Source organism: Lontra canadensis, unplaced genomic scaffold, assembly GCF_010015895.1.
Source record: "Lontra canadensis isolate GAN:19392208 unplaced genomic scaffold, GSC_riverotter_1.0 scaffold54, whole genome shotgun sequence".
In the NCBI taxonomy this organism is placed as follows: Eukaryota; Metazoa; Chordata; class Mammalia; order Carnivora; family Mustelidae; genus Lontra; species Lontra canadensis.
This window is the reverse complement of record NW_022631048.1, coordinates 1,883,482-1,895,987: the sequence shown is the minus strand read 5'-3', so window position 1 is coordinate 1,895,987 and position 12,506 is coordinate 1,883,482. Positions and strand designations below refer to the sequence as shown.

Here is a 12,506-nt window from a genome sequence, read left to right as displayed (position 1 = left end):
ATTTTTAAAAATTAAAATTAAAGGGGTGCCTGGTGGCTCAGTTGGTTGGACATCTGCCTTTGGCTCAGCTCATGATCCTGGGGTCCTGGGTTCGAGTCACATATCAGGCTCCCTGCTCCCTGTTCGGCAGGGAGCCTGCTTCTCCTTCTCCCTCTGCACCTCCCCCCTGATCACGTTCTCTCTCTAGCCCTCAAATAAATAAAACTTTAAAAAATTAAATAATTAAATAATTAAATTTAATTTAAACAAAGAAATAAATAGCGTGGCATTTCTTACAAACACTGGAGCTTACTAAGAAGACTGATATGCCCTATACCTATTTCATTTTTAAGAGAATAGTATCAAGGCCTTTCTGAAAGCATGATCAGCTCCAATCCTATCTTCTGAACACTCTTTTGTACGCTATTTTGTACTGTATCAGTTCTGAAAATGGCTTTCTAGATTGCATCTATATCTAAATGCAGTGAAGAAAGAACCAAATCATGTTCCTGTCCCTAACAGAATACCCCATATTTCTTTATTCTGAATTTCTTGTGAAAATGGCAGCAGTCATTATATTTTTAACGTTTTATTTTTAAGCTATTTTATTTATAATCAATAAAATCTGGTTAAGCATCTGTATATGCATCCATCCCACCTAACAATTGTTACATGTCATAAGAAGATTGGCAAGAAAGGACTTGGGCAATGCTTTATAAAGTGACACAAATTATTAGTTTCATGAGAAATGTCCACACATCACCTTAAAAGCTGTAAACAGCCACGTGCATTTAAAAAAAAATAAGATCAGAAAGAGACATGAAGCATTTTTGACTTTGTAGAAAAATAAATTCGAAGAAAGAAATAAAACACTCTTGATGTAGCATCTTCTCTAAAAGTGAAAAAAATACTATATGGTAGAATTAATATTTAGACCTTTACTAAAAACTTCGAGGGGTCAACACAGGTTGCTTGCCCAAGGACGGTAATCAGTGAAGGTGGGATCCATATACTACATGTAGGTTAAGGCACTGGTTGGATTCCATTCTCTTAACAAGCACTGTATCTTTGTAAAAAATATGTTGCTCATTGAACACTTAGTATGCTTCAGATATTCATCTCACTAAAGTCTGACTAAGAGGTAGGTCTAATTTTCCCCCATTTACAGCTGGAGAATCTGAGGGCAGTGACATTAAGTAGCTTACAGAAGGTCACCCAGAAAGTAAGTACTGACTGAAATCCAGCCAGGACAGTGGGACTCCATGGCCATGTAACCAGCCATGAGTCCTCCTTCTCTCTTTACCCCTCATGCAGTGAGGAAATTTCATGCATTTCAGAATTAATATGGATTTTTTTTTCCTAGTGGCCATTAATGACTCTGGCACTGACAACTCAAATATGAGCTAATAGGACTATTTTCAATTTCCTTAAAATGTTACAATCATTGAAAAGAGCCCTGGCTTTATCTTCCATACTTCCCAGTACCCCTCCTCTATCATTAACACTGATCACACTTTATTTTTAATTACTTGGTTTAACATGCCAGACATAAGACCCTTGAGGATACTCAACACCTGATCACAGTGCCTGGCACATAGTAATCTCTCAGTAAACCTTTGGTGAATGAACAATTGAGGGAGCCAGGGCAGCCTTGTAAGCTAAAGGACGCATGGTGTAGCCATAACACCTGGCTCAGTAAGACTCCACCGTCAACTGTTGGATCATGATTGACTTGGAGTGATGCAGTGGTCCAAAGAGATGAAGGACTGAAACTCCACCTAACTACATAGCCCTTGAAAACTCTTCACAGGAGAACTCATGGCTATCTCCCTAACCTAGGCATGAAACTCTCATACCTGGTTTTCTCCACATTTCCTACAGCACACTTAACTCCTATTCTTAAATTGTATGGATTCATCTTTGTATCGCCAGCACCCCTTAGAGCAACTACGCATTCAATCTTTCTTTATCTTCTACCCAGTGCCCTTAGCATTGACCTACAGTTATGATTTATTTATGCCCCTTTTTAATAATGGCTCTCCTTTACCTTAGTATTTATCCACAATCAAGTCTCATGTTCCAAATTTATTTCCCACTATCTTTCCCTTGACCCGTTTTAGTATCATCTAACAAGAACTACCTGCTGATGTCCTGACAACCTTCTTCTTTGCTCATGCAGTTCATTTTGCACCAAATGCCCTTCATTTTCATGCTTGAGCCCAGCTCAATTATCATTACCTCCAGGAAGCCTTCACAGACTCATCCCAAATGCATGTAATTCTTTCCTCATCGCAATTCCCATATTTTATCTGTATTTTTCTGTTGACATGTATAATTTTACTCTATAAATTCAGATATTGTTTTATATTCCCTACTAGATGATAAGCTCCCTAAAGGCAAATGCCACCTATTATTTGCTTCCGTGTCTTTCACAGCAAGTAGCACAGACTCTTCCACACAGTGGTGCTTTCTAAGTTGAGTAAATAAATGAATGAACAAGAAGTTAAGTGCATCTTTGTTCTGTTATTCTTAGGTCTTGAACCTGGCTTACTAGAAAAGACATTGATCATAAATCATACATCCTCGTTCAGTTTTTCTCAGAAGTAGCTATGAATCTTAGGTAAGTCACTCAACCTCCCTGGGTTCTAGTTTTCTTGTCTGAAAAAGAACATGAACTAGAGCTGCTCTCTCAGGCCAAAATGAACATGTCAATATATTATATAGTATAAAATATGTAAAAAAAAAATTCCAAGCAGAGGAAATATGACTCTCCTTACCCTTTGCCTAGTAATTCTGTGTTTTTTTCAGAGCTCAACTCATCATCACTTCCACAGAGAAATTTCCCTGATGACCATGACTACATCAAATCTCCCCACATAATGCTCTCACAGTGCTATAAATGTCCATTCTGCAGGACTTAAGATACTGATGATTTCTACTCATTGCTGTATTATTTAATTAAAGTCTATCCCCATGTATCCCCTCTATATTCAATAAAATGAATAAATGAGTGTAATCTATCTTAGAATATGAGATCTTACAAAGATAAAGTATTTTTTTTTCACTAGTTGCCTTTGTAACTTATAAAACCATGTATGTGTCAGCACTTAAATAATTTTCAAAGATATGGACAAAAGCTAGGTGATCACAACTTCAAAGAGTTAATGTAATTTTCAAACCATCCAATTTGTCATTTCATCAAAGGTTATATATTCAAAGAATATGGTCTCAGACATTTCTAAGCATGAAACCTAAATTAAATTCTCTTGTTTTATTTCAGCTTTTTGCTATTTTCATCTGTATTTTTCTCTACTTAAAATAAATGTATCTATAAAACAACTCATTACATGTGTTTTCTTGGATCATTAGGTTAAAATACCAATTTAGAGATTCTATGTATGATATAGAAAGCAAACCCCTTATTATAAGCAGAGAAAAAAACAAAAATGTTTCTTTGTAAACAGCCACAATTTAATATTTGATTTTTAAATCAAAAAATAAAAATTAATCAGATTTAGTTAAGTGAAATATCAATGAAGTCATGACATAAATCATTTAAGTCATAAATGTTACCTTTTATGTGAATAATAAGGAAAGACTACAACTTGTCTTAAGAATACAGCTAATCAAAGCAGTAGGAAATAAACTTTGAAATACTCAACTTGATATGAACATTTGAAACCTATTGGCTTCTTTATCTCATGAATATATCTGAATTAACACAAATATAGTAGATTCAATAAGCTGTAACACTTTATTCCTCACTACACTCCCATAAGCCATTTTGTTGGCACTATTATTATGAGTTAAAGGTATGATCTTAGACACAAAGCCAAAGCTTTGTATCTTCTTTCACATGCTTCTTTCTAAACACTTGGGGAGTATTCTTTTCCAAAAAATGGAGAACCTGACTGAAACTAGTAACCCATGACCTCTTCCTATCCAATAAAGTGGATTGGCCATGCCAAATCTTTGAGAGTGATGTTCTCTCAAAGGACAACACAAGATGAGCTAAGCTCACTTCCTTCCACCTTAAAATAGCTCTTCATTTTTTAAATTATAAATATATGAAGAGTATAAACATGTGAAGAGTAAACCTACAAGCAATAAAATTCTATTCCTGACAACATAATTCTGAGAGTCACTAGATTATGTAAGATCCTGAAAAACGTATTCAGTCTATCAGAAAAGCCACATGCACATAAAACTCTTAAAGCAGGCTGCCCAGGGACATATGAAAATAAATATATGACAGGGCAGTGCTTATATTTAAAATATCTTAGGTGTTTTTGGAAAAATAATACCACCATGATTAAATAAGAGTGCATGTCTTAATTATCGGACTCAAGAAATTTCTAGAGTTATACAGACCCCTCCTTTGAAGGTAGGAGCTACATTTACTCCAGGTGTATGTAATCAGCTGCACTTGCATGATGCATTGCATGTTTAAGTTCAGTTCATCATCTCTTCTAAAATAACTGTCCAGGGGCACCTGGGTGTCTCAGTCAGTTAAGCATCTGACTCTTGGTTTCAGCTCAGGTCATGATCACTGGGTCCTGGGATCAAGCCCTGCATCAGGCTCTATGCTCAGGGGGAGTCTGCTTCTCTCTCAATCCCTCTGCCTCTGCCCTTCCCCTCAGATGTGTGCTCTTTCTCTCTCTCTAAAACGAGTAAATAAATCTTTAAAAATAAAATAACTGTCTATTTTAAATGTATTATTTAAGATAAATTTAAACACAATGATTAGCATTAAAAAAAAAGACCACTCATTGTTTTCTTCCTTAACCAAAACCATTTTTCCAGATGTTATGTTGTTATCTGGTTTGGTGGAATTTTTGTGTGTCTGTTTGTGATTTTTTAATAATTAGGATATCTGGTACAGTGAGAGAGACAAGGGAATGACATATTATGGACTTGCCAATATAATCCTTAATGTATTAAGTTTCATTACATCCACACTAGAACAACACCACTGGGTCTAGGGAGTCTCCTGAGACAAGGAAATAACCTCATCACACCGATTTAGAAATTACTGAATTTTATCATTTTTTCCGAACAACGAATCAATAAATTTAGGGGTTTCTTTGGGGAAGGGGTTGTTTGTTTTGTTTTTTTACAAAAGCAAAACTGGTAATGCTTTGTAGATTTTTTTTTAAAGGAACTGGAGTTTAAAAGAACATAAAATTGTGAAGATGACATATTCACATTTCGATATTCTATCCATGTGAACAAAAGAAAACATGCTATAAGACTTGGGCAAACAAATGTAAATAATACAACTGCCTTATAACCTTCTTGCACAAAAATACCATTTAAATATTATCAAAAGTTTCTCATTACTCCTGTTATTAGTACTACTACTACTAGTATTTCTATTTCTATTATTTATGTATTATATATCCAAACACATTCAGGGTCATAGAAACCTGCAGCATAAAACTATTATAAGATTGAGGTGACTCTTGAAGAATCTAATAACTTGTATTTAAAGAGCTAAAACAAAATGGATTCTATGTCTTATTTTTCTTGACACGTCCCACTAGACTCCTCCTACTGAGAAGAAATATTAGTACATCCTGCACGGAGATGGCACAAACGAGGTGTGACTGCAGTAAGCAATGGACCTTATTAACGAACTACAACTAGAAAGAAAGGCCTACACACTTACTTTTTTAAAACCAAATTCTCATTTGACAGACATTTACTATTTATTTTAAAGTAAATAATTCTGAATCATCTCAAATAGTCCGTACAAAGAAGAAAGTGAATCACTAAACCTCTACCCCCATAATCTAACAAAATAGAGACAAAAAGGAAAAAAGAACAAAAATGTGTGAGCAGCAGTCAAACGGAGGACACCACAAGTTTTGATAAGGGCCATCAGAGACTAGAGACTGAAGATTTAGGATATCAATATTCAGCTCCTTTCATTATTGTCAAGAAGCACTGCAGAGATGAGAGAAACTGAATCCAGAAAATTCCGAAAATTCCAACTGGTATCCCCCAATCAGAAATGAAGTAGAATCTTGGGGATGAGATGTAACCTAAAGAAAAAGCCAGTAGGATTGTGGGGGGACAGGTGGGGTTGGGGGAAAGGCCAGTAATGCCTCTCCAACACAACGCATCTTGTCCCTCCAGAGGAAAACCATAAAATACAACTCAAAGGACGTGCCATTTGGCTATTCCCTGTTTAGGAGGCAGGCTACACACTCTTCATCACCTCAATAAAGAAACAGAAACTGGTATTTACATAAAGGAAAGAGAAAGAAAAAAGAAATCATGCTAAAACAATAGTGAAATCATGAGGCAAAACTACTGTGAAGTTCTTTCCCCTCCATCCTTTAAACACGCCTGGGTGGCTCAGTCTGTTAAGCGTCTGACTCTTGATTTCGGCTCAGGCATGATCCCAGGGTCCTGGAATCACCCACATCGGGCTCCTTGCTCAGCGGAAAGCCTGCTTGAGGATTCTCTCTCTCCCTGTCCCTCTGCCACTCCTCTTGGCTTGTGTACTCGCACTTTCTCTCTCTCTCTCTCAAAAAAATGAATAAATAAAAACTTAAAGAAACAAAACAAAACAGGGGCCCCTGGGTGGCTCAGTCATTAAGCATTTGCCTTCAGCTCAAGTCATGATCCCAGGGTCCTGGGATCCAGCCCCGCCATCAGGATTCCCGCTCAGCAAGGAGCCTGCTTCATCCTCTCCCACTCCCCCTACTTGTGTTCCCTGTCTCACTGTCTCCCTCTGTCAAATAAATAAATAAATAATCTTTTTTTTTTTAAAAAACCACACTTGAGGCACGTGGGTGGCTCAGTGGGTTAAGCCTCTGCCTTCGGCTCAGGTTATGGTCTCAAGGTCCTGGGATCGAGCCCCGCATAGGGCTCTCTGCTTGGCAGGGAGCCTGCTTCCCCCTCTCTCTCTGCCTGCCTCTCTGTCTACTTGTGATCTCTCTCTCTCTCTGTGTCAAATAAATAATAATAAATAAAAAATCTTAAAAAAAATAATAAAAAACCACACTTTATTCAAAAACCACATGTTGGAGTCACATTAAAATAAATAAATGAAGGAAAGAAGGAAGACTAAAGACCCACAAAATCCTCTCCTCCACCTAACAATAAAATCATTGGCAAAAATGGTCGATAACAACTTTTTCAAGACTCTGAAAAAAAAATTTTTTTAGGACTCTGAAAATTAACCGAAGGCTTACGGCAATCCAGAGAGCATTTATTTCAGAAAAACACCTAAATCACAGTAAGAACAGTGAGATTTATGGCATTTTAACTTGACCTGTTCCCATCCCCCAGCTCCCAGGTACACAGGAGCCTTGAAAATCAATAGTCTGCTTATCACAGTGAAAACCAGGAGTCTCGCAGCCACTAGAGGATACAGAATGGGGTTAGAACTTCCAAAGTCTCATTACCAGATAATTATCAGTATTTGACCTACCTGGAAGACCCCATTTTGAACACTTTTTTATTAACTTTTTTAAAATTTTAATTCCAATATAGTTAACATACAGTGTTGTATTAGTTTCAGGTGGACAAGATAGTGATTCAAGAACTGCATACATTACGCAGTGCTCATCACAACAAGAGGACCATTTATGGAAGGCTTCTTTCCACCTGACTCTGACTTGGAGTTCCCTCAGTGTGAACAGCCTTGTCTCCGGAGGCATTTGTTAGATGTTTAAGCATCACTGCAGTGGTTAACAATTGGGACAAACAAAAGACTAAGCAAAAAGCCTATCAAGGGAAATCTGGGGAATGAAAGAAATGTCCATAAGGAGCTTTGAAAAGCATCAAAATATTCCTGAAATCTAAAAGGTCCATTGACAGTTATGGGGCTGTTCGCTTTACCAGGGCTGTGCACATGCTCAGAAAAGAGCTGAGAAGACCCTTGTTCTCAGCTGTGACTGACCTTGAAGCTCTGCGCAAGCAGGAAGTAAAGCAGAAGGCAGAGTTGTCAACTGCCTGGCTGAGTGTGAAAGATATATGTCCCAGCACACATAGGGAGACCCTTGGCAGAAACTGGGAAACTTATTGGTTCCAGGCATTTATGCAAATCTCTGTCCAATCATTAACTGATCACCCCGCTAACAGAGGTCACACACAATGAAGAATACAGACTTTACAGATTTAGCTCAGAAAAATCATTAGGCTAACAGCAACAAAAAACCCCGAAGAGAGAGAAGAATCTGATTTCCAGATTTGCCACATAATATTTTTTTCAAGTCCTCAGACTATTCTTTATTTACATTTTAACATGAAAACTTTCATATATGGAGAAGAGTTTGAAGAAAGTATATGATTCCCATATATCCACTACCTAGTATCTACAATTAACATTACACTGCATTTTTATCACATACCCATCCATCCCTCTATCAACCCATCAATACATCTCTTTTTCTCTTCATTCTTTTACAGTGCACTTCAAAGTAGGTTGCAGATCATCAGTATCTGTCCCTCCACTTTAGCAGATGTATAATTACTTAGAGTTTAACATTTTTTTTAGTTTTTCTTTTCCTTAGGTAAAATTTCTATACAACAAAATGCACAAAATTTAAGTATACAGAAACTTGTGAAACCTAAATCCCCCCCAAAAGGTCCCTCATACTCTTCTCAGTAAATCTCTCACCCTTTCCTAGCCCCACAGAAGTAACCACTGCTCTGATTTTTCTACCCAGATTATCTTTACCTTTTCCAGACTCAACCATATAAATTGACTCATACAATATGTACTCCCTTATGTAAGGCTCCTCTCACTCAATACAAGGATTTCTAGAACCAACCATACTATTTTTTAAAATATATTTAACATTAATTTACTACTTAATGAAAACGACTATCAAGATGAGACAGATAGATGTTCACTATGAGAAACAAGGGGATTAGGTAGTATTCCAAACGAAGACTAAATTCTAGGACTAAGATGATGTGGCACCTTTTTTCATATGTGAATTTGTCTTTCAGGGAATTAGCTGATACTTTCCCAGTAAAGACAGATGGAATGTCCATTTTATTTAGTACATCAGTGTAATTGGATCCAATGCTAATGAGGTCATCAGAGTCAACATTGTGAACTGGCTGCTTTGTATCCTGTTCTCTGTGAATTTAAAACCTTTACATCAAAAGTACAATCAAGTCTTCTAATCAACACAATGAAAGCACCAGATGAATTGTCTTTCAGTGGTGGAGCCATTATAGGTTCACAGGCATTTTCTGGTTTTGAGTTAATCAAAAAACCATTTAAACCATCAGCTGGGAGTCTATAACCAAATCTTGCTGGGAGGTCATCAAATGTCTGTGATACATTTTCAAAATTATATGCTAAAATATGTTTCTACAGGTTGTAGGTGTGAGAATGCAAAGAGATGGACAGTCAAGATAGTATAGACTTGTGTGGCTGATAGCATGCACATCACTGTGAAGAGCAGCATCTCACTATAAAATCACCAGACTAGTTGATGGGGTGAGGATGAAATGCCATCTCCTCTGCACAGTGTCTGGGCTGAGATCCAAATGGATGAGACCAAGACCCACCAATGCCTTAAGTACAGTTCCAGTCACATTGTTAGAGATGCAAGCAGCTAGAAGGTTGAAAGCAAGAACCCAGTCACCAACCCGGGAGCCATGCTGACATCAGCACTCTGGGCCTGACATGCATCATCCCCAAGACACAGCAAAAGTCAAACCTGCCACATAATATTATATTAAATGTGTAACTTTTAACAACAACAAAAATGTGAAATATGCAAAGAAACAAAATTTATGGCCATTAACATGGAAAAAAGCAGTCTACAGAAACTGTTCCTGAAGAAGGCCAACAATTGGACTTACTGGACAGATTTGATTAGTTTCCTATGACTGCCATAACAAGTTATCATGAACTTGGTAGGTTTAAACAATGTAAATTTATTCTCATGTGGTTCTGGGGATCAGAAGCCTGAAATGGAGGTGCAGGCATCACCACATTCCATCCAGAGTCTCTAGGGAAGATTTCTTTCCTTGTCTCTTCCACCTTCTGATGATTGCCAGCATTCCTTGGCTTAAGGCTCTATCACTCCAATCCTTGCCTCCATCTTCACATTACTTTCTCCTATTTTGTGTATCTCAAAATTCCCTCTCCCTATCTCTTATAAGGACGCATGCAATTACATTTAGAGCTAACTCAGGTAATCCAAGATAATCTTCCACCTCTCAAGATCTGTAATTTAATCACATATTTTTCCATAAATTACTCTTCTGCCATGAAAGCCAGGCTTCAAGGTTTAGGACATGAATATATCATCAAAGCCAACATTCAGCCCACTACAAAAATTTTAAACCAACTATTTAAGATATCTTCAAGGAATGAAAGGAAACCATGTCTTCTGAACTAAAGTATGAAAGCAATGTCTTACCAAATAATACCAATAAAGAAACTGAAATTATAAAAAGAACAAAATAGAAATTTCAAAGTTGAAAGGGAATACTATGCAGACATCAAAAAAAATGAAATCTTGCCATTTGCAAAGCTGTGGATGGAACTAGAGGGTATTATGCTAAATGAAATAAGTCAATCAGAGAAAGACAACTATCATACCATCTCTCTGATATGAGGAATTTAAGAGGCATGGTAGGGAGTCGTGGGGCATAGGGAGGGAAAAAATGAAACAAGATGGGATCTGGGAGGGAGACAAACCATAAGAGACTCCTAATCTCAGGAAACAAACTGAGGGATGCAGGGGGATGTGGGGGAGGCTAGGTTATGGACATTGGGAGGGTATGTGCTACAGTGAGTGCTGTGAATTGTATAAGACTGATGATTCACAGAACTGTACCCCTGAAGCAAATAATACATTACATGTTAATTTTAAAAATAATAAAATAAAATTTAAAAAGAAATTTTGAAGTTGAAAAGTACAATGATATAAATTAAAAATGCACTTAGTAGTGCTCAATAGCAAATCTGAACTGACAGCAGAAAGCAAAGTTGAAGATAGGTCAATTCAGATTACCCAGTCAGAATAGCAGAAAGAGAAAAAAAATTTTAAAAAAATTAAAAACACTCAGAGACCTGTGGACCATAATCAAGTGTACCAATAGGACACAATGGGAATCCAGAAGGAAAAAGGAGGGGGAGAAGAGAGAGAAAGACGAGATGAAGAAGAGAAAAAAAGAGAGAGAGAGAAAGAAAGAAAACAAAACAAAACAAATTCAAGGAATTAGTAGCCAAAACATCCTATCTTTGATGAAAATATTAAAAAAAAAAAACTATACATCCAAGAAGCTCTATGAACTCCAAGTTGGATAAATCAAGAGTTCCAGATGTAGACATATCATAATCAAACAATCAAAAGATAAAGATAAAGAAAGAATCTTGAAAGAAGCAAAAGAAGAGACTGATAACAGAGAAGCGAGCCTAAACACAATTAACAGTTGACTTTTCATAAGAAACTATGGGGGCCAGAAGACAGTGGGATAACTTATTTATAGTGCTAAAAGAAAGTAAAATGTCAACCAATAATTCTGTATTGGGCAAAACTACACTTCAAATATTAAGGATAAATTAAGATTTTTAAAATGGTCCTCTCAATTGATGCAGAAAAAGTATTTGACAAGATTCAGCATCCGTTCCTGATTAGTACGATTCAAAGTATAGGGATAGAGGGGAACATTCCTCAACTTCATAAAATCTATCTATGAAAAACCCACAGCGAATATCATCCTCAATGGGGAAAAGCTGACAGCCTTCCCTTTGAGATCAGGAACAAGGATGTCCATTCCTGCCACTGTTGTTCATCATAGTGCCAGAAGTCCTAGCAATAGCAATCAGACAACAAAAAGAAATAAAAGGTATTCAAATTGGCAAAGAAGCAGTCAAACTCTCTCTTTTCACAGATGACATGATACTTTCTATGGAAAACCCAAATGACTCCACCCACAAACTACTAGAATTCATACAGCAATTCATTAATGTGGCAGGATACAAAATCAATGTACAGAAATCAGTTCCTTACTTATACACTAACAATGAAAATATAGAAAGGGAAATTAGAGAATTGATTCCATTTACTATAGCACCAAGAACTGTAAGATAGCTGGGAATAAACCTAACCAAAGAGGTAAAGGATCTGTACTCGAAGAACTACAGAACACTCATGAAAGAAATCGAAGAAGACACAAAAAGATGGAAGAGAATTCCATGCTCATGGATTGGAAGAATAAACATTGTTAAAATGTCTATACTGCTTAGAGCCATCTATACTTTCAATGCCATTCCAATCAAAATTCCACCAGCGTTTTTCAAAGAGCTGCAGCAAACAATCCTAAAGTTTGTATGGAACCAGAAGAGACCCTAAGTTGCTAAGGAAATGTTGAAAAAGAAAAACAAAACTGGGGGCACCACATTACCTGACTTCAAGCTTTACTACAAAGCTGTGATCACCAAGACAGCATGGTATTGCCACAAAAACAGATCCATAGACCAGTGGAACAGAGTAGAGAGCCCAGATATGGACCCTCAACTCAGTGGTCAAATATCTTTGACA

General features: G+C 36.9%; 1 protein-coding gene and 1 pseudogene across 5 annotated transcripts in view; both read right to left on the bottom strand.

Moving 5' to 3' along the window:
• SUGCT (succinyl-CoA:glutarate-CoA transferase) overlaps nucleotides 1-12,506 on the bottom strand; it is a 763,713-nt gene that overhangs the window by 506,573 nt on the left and 244,634 nt on the right. The window lies entirely within an intron of this gene.
• LOC116877876 lies at nucleotides 8,802-9,413 on the bottom strand (annotated as a pseudogene).